The sequence below is a fragment of the Psammomys obesus genome, unplaced genomic scaffold, assembly GCF_907164565.1.
Source record: "Psammomys obesus unplaced genomic scaffold, mPsaObe1.curated_primary_1811, whole genome shotgun sequence".
Lineage (NCBI taxonomy): Eukaryota > Metazoa > Chordata > Mammalia > Rodentia > Muridae > Psammomys > Psammomys obesus.
Genome location: NW_026596046.1, coordinates 19,488,097 through 19,496,673, shown reverse-complemented (window position 1 = coordinate 19,496,673; position 8,577 = coordinate 19,488,097). Strand labels below are relative to the sequence as shown.

General features: G+C 44.7%; 1 long non-coding RNA gene and 1 other non-coding gene across 4 annotated transcripts in view; both read right to left on the bottom strand.

Annotated features, from left to right (window-relative positions):
* Positions 1–6,687, bottom strand: part of LOC129688558 (uncharacterized) — a 7,664-nt gene extending 977 nt beyond the window's left edge. The window contains exons 1-4 of one of the 3 annotated variants that reach the window (XR_008721966.1): positions 6,434–6,685; positions 2,457–2,552; positions 2,035–2,186; positions 1,205–1,311 (exon numbers count right to left, since the gene is read on the bottom strand). This is a non-coding gene — a long non-coding RNA (uncharacterized LOC129688558). Of the gene's footprint in view, positions 1–1,204; positions 1,312–2,034; positions 2,553–6,433 lie in introns of all 3 variants that reach the window. The other 2 variants (XR_008721964.1, XR_008721965.1) reach the window with 2 other exon arrangements.
* LOC129688774 (small Cajal body-specific RNA 15) lies at positions 639–765 on the bottom strand. The gene has a single exon (XR_008721994.1). It is a non-coding gene; the product is annotated as a small Cajal body-specific RNA 15 (non-coding RNA).
* Positions 6,688–8,577: the final 1,890 nt, after the last annotated feature.

The following is an 8,577-nucleotide window of genomic DNA, read 5'->3' as shown; positions in this document are numbered from 1 at the left end:
AAAAAAAAAAAAAAAAAAAAAAAAAAAAAAAAAGAAAGAAAAAAAGTGGCTCCTGGGGCTGGTGAGTTGGCTCAGCAGGTAAGGGTACATGTTGTCAAACCCGAGTTCAATCTCCAGAACCCATGTGATAGAGGGAGAGACGCTGCAAGTTGTCCTTTGAACTTCATGTGTGTACCACAGCACATAAACCCCCTCTTCAGTCTTTGCCACACACACACAAAAAGTAAAAATAATCTGTTCCCTGCTGGTCCAAATGATAGTAATCACTCGTACACATGCAATTAAATATTTGTGAAGCCTGTACTCGGCCTTCAGTACAAAACAGAAGAAGCTTATGGGCAGCTGGGCATTCTCGGCCTCTTGCCCTCAAGGCTGGTATAGTTGCCACCCTACATTACTCACTCACCGGAAGCTGTACACAGCATAGTTTACGGAGATATGGCATTCTGTAAATGACACACTTTCTGGATTCTCAAAACCTGCACTGTAAGAAATGTCTCAATTTTCTAAAAACCCCTGTCCCATGTCCAGGCACCTTCCTGTCACTAACAGAGTGAGACTGTCCACTCTGGCTTTCCCCAGGGCTCTCACATATCCGTTCACTATTTCCTGTTGTAAGACAGTGGAAAGCAGATAATGGCTGTTGGTAGATAAGTAGGTCTTGAATTTATTTACAAACAAGACCTGTTCTATCTACCTTTTCATTTAGGAGGCTAAAAGCAGAGTCGGCTTGACTTCAAGGACTCTATTTTCTTAAGTCTCCAGAAGAATATGACTGAATCCACCATGTAAAACATTATTTTTCTTTAAATGTCTGTAATCCCACAATTTAGAAGGTAGAAGCAGGAGGATCAAGAGTTCAAGGTCATCCTCAGCTACACAGTAAGTTTGAAGCCAGCCTGGGCTACGTAAGACCCTATCTGAAGAAATTAAACTAAAAGTCAGGCATGGTGGCTCAACTCTGTCACCTCAGCTGTTAGCAGGAGGCAAAGCAGGAGGGTAGCCACAAGTCTAAGGCTAGTCTGGACTACAAAATGAAACCGTGGTCTGAAACCACTGTTCTTAAAATGCCTGGATGTTAAGAAAAAGGTAATTTAAGAGATCTGAACACTGTAGACACGCTCTCCCTCGGTGCCAGTGGTTAACAGAGCTAAATGCATGGCAGTGGTTCGCCTGTCAGCATCCGCCACAGCAAGGACTGTACCTGTGGCTCGGCCCTGCTGCCACTTGAGAGAGCTGTTGCCGCATGGCTCTTGCCAAGCTCACCATGTCCCTCCACATCACTGTTTGCGTGTTCTGCTGATGCCAATCCTGGAAACAAATGAGGCTGCACTCACTGTCGGACTCACTTCTCTTCCTTTTCTCAGACTCTGGCAGAACCTGGTTTCCCTGGTATTTTTCACTTACTCATATTTGGCAGAATTAAACCATCATTTACTTGCATTTTTAGAGTTAAACTGGTTAGACCTGATTCAAGAACATGCAGTTACTCAGCCAAAACACTCCCATAGTATGTGAACTTGGACCCAAATCTGCCTCATTCCTGATTCTACATTTGGATCTTTTCCTTGAAGGGGATTAAGAGATTTAAACAGTGGACTGGAGACAGGAGTGCAATACAGACACTGGGAACACACGCAGCTAACAAAACTTGAGTTTCCCAGATGAGTACTCTAATAGAACAACACACTTCTTAGACATGGACTGTCAGGTATACACTGACTTCTCCCAAGCCCGCCCGTCATCTGCCACCTACTATTTCCTTCCACATGGAAAACATTAATCTGAAGGGGAGAGAAGCAGCAAGAGGTGAGAAACAAGAAGTGGAAAGCAGGACGGCGCTCTGGAAGAAGGCGTAAGCTACTCAACAGTGTCTTTTTACCACTCACACTTTCTGAACCAGCCCCAGATTCCTAACACCTAGTGGGAGGCGCCTCCTCTGTCCTCCCAATGCCTGTGTGGCTCAAAATCACCTCTGAGAAGCAGTGCCTAATTCCCATTGCTCTCGAGGAGAGTTTCATACTACACACTCACCGTTTACAGAAAACTCGGGTGTTGAGATTGCGCCCACTGGCCTGTGTCTGCGCCACTTGAATTCCACACATTAAAGGCGTGGCTGCGGCTGCATGATCTCTGAACGATCAGAGCGTGGGAACACCGGCTCTGCTTTCAGGGAACTTGTGTACCTGAAGAGAGAAACGGGACATCAATGATCCCACAAATCGTCATTAGAAATCAAGGCGGCTGTCAATGTATGCTCTTCGGGGCTGTGAGATGAGGTTAAAAACATGGGCCAGTAATCCTCTTCTGTCCAAATACACCCAGGGGCCTGGCGTAGTCCCATCTGTAACTGTGGTGACTTCTGATCTGTGCAGACAGGAAGGGCAGCGGAACCCAGGGTGGTGTTGGATGTGCTCCCAGTTACCACAACAAACTCTGACGCTCACATCTCATACCTGGTATAGTGTTGACTATTCCAAAGAAAGCGCAGAGGGCGGGGCTGGAAGGGAGGGAGGAAGGGGCTACGGCGGGGATGCAAAGTGAATAATAACCTGTGATTAATATAAAAAAATAAAATAAATTATAAAAAAGAAAGCCCAAACATCCATGCTGTGCTTTTAAATGCTCTGAATCATAAATTTGGTTCACAATCCCTGGTCCAGACTAGTATGTGTAAGTTGCCTCCTCACCCACTAAGCTTAACTCTCTAGCTGGAAATTTAAGCGTGTCTTAGTTAGTGTTCTATTGCTGTGAAGAGACAATATGACCACTGCAACTCTTATAAAAAGGAAACACTTAATTGGGGCTGGCTTACAGTTCCAGAGGTTTAATCCATTATCATCATGGCAGGAAGCATGGCAGTGTGCAGGCAGACAAGGTCCCAGGGGAGCTGAGAGCCGTACATCTTGACTTGCAGGCAGCAGCAGGAGACTGTGCCACACACTGGGCGTAGCTGAGCACAGGAGACCTCAAAGCCTACCTCCACAGTGACACACTTCATCCAACAAAGCCACACCCCCAAATAGTGCCACTCCTATGGGCCAAACATTCAAACTGTCTATGAGGGCCATACCTATTCAAACCACCACAAGGTACAACACAACAATATGGCTACCTATAGGTTTATTGTATCAGACACAAAGTCCTTGTGCTCACATATAAGAACTAAGGCAACCAGATGTTAATCATGCTGCATTGTCAAAAGGAAGAGATGTATAACCTGTTTATTGCCCAGAAGGCTGGGAATGGATGTGCTAGCCTGGTGACCTCTGTTCTGTTTGTATGCCAAGGGGCTCCATCAGGACCAGTAACAGGACCAGAGCTGCTTAACAGCCTCGGTGACCTCTGTGCTATCTCAGGGCCAAGCCACACCTGCCCCTCACCCCTCGAAAACAGGAAGGAGATGGTTAATAGCCTAGTGACCTTTGCACTACCTGTGTGACTGAGACCATACCAGTTCCTCTCCAAGGCCCTTAGAATAACACATGTAGAACTATATAAAATCCATCTTTATGGAGGAGGTGACACGTACTTTGTAAAGAGCTTCAATGTAATTATGCTTTATTGGGCACATGCAATTGTGATACACAGGAAACTTTACCTTAAATATGCCTAAAAAAACCACCCAGGTCAGATTCTAGAAGTTTGAACTGATGCTGGCTACTAAGTCACGTTGAACCAGACTTCCGTCCTGCCTCACGTGGATCGACACTGCTGGCCGTGGTGTTTGCAGAGACGCCCATAGTTTATAAGCTAAGATTTCTGTAGAGGAACTTATACCCTGTAATCAGTGTTATGATGAAAAGTGTTTTGTCCTTATTAACCTTGGAAGGCTTTCAAAGGCTCCTGCAGGAAACATATTTTAATCATTTTCAGTCGTGAAAGGTAATAACATACTTGTAAAGGCTACAGCTACTTCCTGATTCCTTCTTAAATGTGAAGTGTCTTTAAACATTTTATAGACTTCCTCATGAAGTGACATGAAACAACAATTAAAGCAACTTAGTTCTTAGTTACAGTCCTTCTCTCTAAAGGACCAAATGTAAACATTACATCTCTCTCAGTTTTTGTTGTGTTTTTTTGAAGACAAGGTTTCTCTGTGTAGCCTCGGCTGTCCTGGACTTGCTTTGTAGACTAGGCTGGCCTCAAACTCAGAGATCTGCCTGCCTCTGCCTCCCTGAGTGCTGGGAGTTCAGGCGTATATCACGACTGAAAATGATTAAAATATGTTTCCTACGGGGGCCTCTGAAAGCCTTCAAGGTTAATAAGTACAAAAGACTTTTCATCATAACACTGACATGATTTGTCCTTCCCTGTTGTACTCTCACAAACAGCAGAGATGATCCTGCCGCTGCCTCGGGAGTGCTAGGATTAAAGGCATGCGCTACCATCGACTGGCTAGCTTTCACTTTCTAATACACAGATACTAATAGCCTACAAATGTTTTGAGCTCTCAATATTTTCAGGGTATCTTGAGCCCAAAACTTTTGAAATGTGTTCATGTGTAGTACTTATGGATCCCCCACAGTGAACACCTAACTGAATGGGCTCCTTATTACTATGGTTTCCTGTACATGATGCTAATATGCTTCTGTGTTTGGCAATATACAGTTAATTTTTTGGACCTTTTACACTCCCTTTCTTCACAGTTTTTACTACCCTACACGTTTCCATTTTAATATAAGAAAGATGACAGCAATAATGCAGGTTACACTTAAAACTGAACAAGTAACAAATGTCAACATAAAGACAGAGGTTTGATGTGTGCACTCCACAGCATTCTCTTCTGGATCTGTAGGCAAGTTACAAATTCTTTATAGTGAAGTTTTCATAAACAGTCTATAGAGGAACAGCACTGGGAGGCAGAGGCAGGTGGATCTGAGTTCAAAGCCAGCCAAGCCAGTCTACAGAGCGACTTCTAAGACAGCCAAGGCTACATAAAGGAAGCTAGTCACACACACTCACACACACACACACACACACACACACACACACACACACACACTAAATAGATAGATAGATAGATAAATAAATAAAAGTTTAGGGTAAATTTCTATAGGTTGTTGCAACAAACCCACAGTGAAAGCTCAAATAAGTATCCAGCTACAAGCCTTCCAGGGGGCGCCCAGATCTTATTTAATCATCTTCAGGATTTTCTGTTCAACAGCAGGTAACAGGTAAGGAAAATCCCCACCTTCACATTCTGTTCCTACACAGTATACTGGAAATGACAGACATGACAAACTAGTCTCCATGCAGACCAGTGCTTCTCAGCCTTCCTAATGCTTCAACCGTTTAAAACTCTCATGCTGCGGTGACTCCCCAACCACAAAATTATTTTTGTTGCTATTTCATAACTTTAATTTTGCTACTGTTATGAATCTTACTATAAATACCTGTATTTTCCAATGGCCCCTCAGCGGCCCCTATGAAAGGGTCATTTGACCCCCAAAGAGGTTGTGATCCACAGATTGAGTATCAAAATGGCTGACGAATGGCTTTTCTTTTCACACCTTATCTAAACATTTTTATAATTTATTTTGACATTATTTCATACTGTGTGTGTGTGTGTGTGTGTGTGTACGTATGTGAGTGGATGACATATGTTTGTGATGCCCTCGGAGACCAGAAGCCTGTGTTGGACCGCTTGGATCCTGAGGTATTGGCGATTGTAGGCAACATGATGTGGGTGCTGGGAATCAAATTCAGCAAGAGCCACAAAAGCTCTTAACTACTAAGCCATCAAACTGGTATCTAAATGCACCTCACCGCCCTCTTCACTCCTTCAAGGCTCCAGCCTCCGACTCACCCACCCACAACACCACAAACCAATTTACATAGCCTCCTTTGGACAAAAATTCTGCGCTGGAAATGAAATGAGGTTTTAGTGATGAATGCGTCCTTAACAAACCATGCGACTTTCCAGCAGTCTCCTTGACGCCCTTCACCTTCAGTTGTAGCTGAAATAAGACGTATCATCAAGACGGCTTTGTTCCATTTCTTTTTTCTATTTATTATTTTATTTGTTTGTTTGCTTTTTCGTGTAGCCTTGGCTGTCCTGGAACTCGCTAAATTTTAGCACGCGCTAAGATTTCTGCAACAGGTGACTGATTCCTCCAAGCAGCAGCCATGATTCGGAAGGCGTGGATTTGCAGAGTCGATATTCATCAGCTCTGTGAATGCGAATGTGCATGTATGTATGTATGTATGCACGTATGTACGTACATATGCACGTGTGTGCTTAATTAAATTTTAGTCTGTGTGAGCGCGTATTTCTTCTTCTACATCTACCTATCACTGCAGCTCCCTGGGCTACCAACCTTCTTTCAAAAGAGACGGAGAAAATCAAGCGCAGAGAAAGCGCAGCTTCTACTCTTCCTACCCATCTCTTCGACCCCCACTCCTGGGACGCCTGCCACGTCAGCCCACCTACCTGGACACGACTGTCGCCAACCACACCAGGTGGGCCAGAGTCTGGCCCAACTTCGCGGGACAAAACGGGCTAGCAGCAGGTGTCAGGCTCCGAGTCGCAATTTCTCTCTCCTTCCGGTGGAAAACTACTCCACTTCCGGTTTCTGGGCCGCAGGAAGGAAGTCCCGCCTCAGGCAGCAGCGCGGCGCAGCAGAGCTTGTCGGGTCCCTGTGCGCGTTCTCAGAGCCAATCACCGGCTGGCTGCTTGGCGACCTGGACACTCAGGAACCGGCTTGAGGTTTCTGGTTGGGTGTGGAGGGCTGTTCCACGGCCTGAGTGTGCTGTTCTCTGCTCCCCAAACAGGCGTCATCCCGGGGACTGAAGTCTGCCCCCGCCCCGGCGACCCTCCTCTGTGGCCTTGTGCCGCCCAGCTTTGGCTGTTAAGCTCCTTAGTGTTGTTCAGTGTTGCCACCCTGCTTGTCGAGCACTGTCAGCACTGCACCTCAGTAGCCGTCTGTACTTCCCCTGGCTCCAAGCCCGAGCATCTTCGCCGGGGGACGGATGGAGAACATCCTGGCCTTGGTCAGGGATGTGGCACTTTTGGATTAGTTTCCTGGGGGCAGCCCTAAATAGGCCTCAAATGCTGAAAGACTCAAACAGCAGACTTGTTTGGTATTTGCGTCTTGGTAGCATCAGCCTTCCTCTGTCGTTTTGAGTAGATATTTTGCCTTTTCCTAGTGTTCGGTGATCTCTAGAAATCGTGTGTGTGCTTTGTCTTGGAACAGCGTTGCTCCTCTCTGTTGTCAAACGCTGTACTGCCTGTTTCTGTGTCTTATAAGGACATTCTGCCCTATTGCGTTAAAAGGCCCAGCTCGTTCAAGTCTAATGCATGTGCGGTGCACGCGAGACCTTATTTCCAAGGGAGGTTGCAGGGAAAAGTAGCCGTCCCAGTAAGCTGTCAATTCTCCAGGAATGTGCAAAACCAAAAGCTGACCACAAATAGTTGAAGAACAGTGACTTCAGAATTCCTTTGACTCCTAGAAGTAGGGGGCCAGAATCTGAAGCAAAAAGAACAAAACAAGAAAAAGAGAATTGGTCCATGAAGGTAGGTTTAAAGATAGGTTCTTACATGCAATCCAAGGTGTTTGGATTCAATATACAAACTCAGAAGCAAAAATGTTAATTTGTTATCAGTTTGGGCCAAACCGACTCAGCTTTTCTTAGTCGTTTAAGATGTAACTGTCTGGGCATGGTAGCATACTGCTTTAATACCAGCCCTCAGGAAGTAGAGTCGGATCTCTGTGAGATCAATGCCAGACTGTAGAGTTCCAGTCCAGCCAGAGCTACACAGTTTGAGAAGACTGAGGGGAAAGGAAGGACAGAGAGCCAGGGCTGCAGAGTGAGAACATGCGTGTTCACAGGGCATGGCCTGTGCTTTTCTCACCCTGGTATAGGCACACACCGGCTCTTCTAAATAATTAGAACTTTTAGCAAAGGTTAATTCTTCATAGGTTCAAAGCTTAATTGCGTAGGCTAATTGTTAAAACTTGTTATATACCAGTAACAAAGTGTGAGGTCAGCGAGATGACTCAGCAGCTAAAGGCACTGGCACACCACTCTTGATGATATGAGTTCAGTCTCTGGAACTCAGGTGTCGGAAGGAGAGGACTGATGCCTGCCAAGTTGTCCTCTGATAGCCACATGCACGTACACACACGCACGCGTGCACACACACACACACACACACACACTTTTTTAATTTAAAAAGAAATCTATCTAAAGATGCCAATATAAAATACCTGTGAATACACTGAACAGGTGTATGAGATCTAAGACAAATATAAATATTGTTAAAAGTAATTGAGTAGGTGGAGATTTTGTCTTTTCAGTATTTTAAAGATAACATTTTATTGCAAATTAATGAAGCATTTTTATTAAAATTCTAAAAGTCTTTACAAATAATTTTTAGGTCAAAGTTTGTTGTTCTTTCGGGACACTGTTAGGTTCCATATATTGATATTTAGAATCCGCTATGAGTGAGATTGATACACATGCCCATGGCTCTACTATATTAAATGCTGGTATTTAAAGAGATATTGGATTCCTTAAACTGGGGAGTGTTAGAATACAGCCCAAGAACAGAGTTGTGTGAGAATTCTGAGTGCT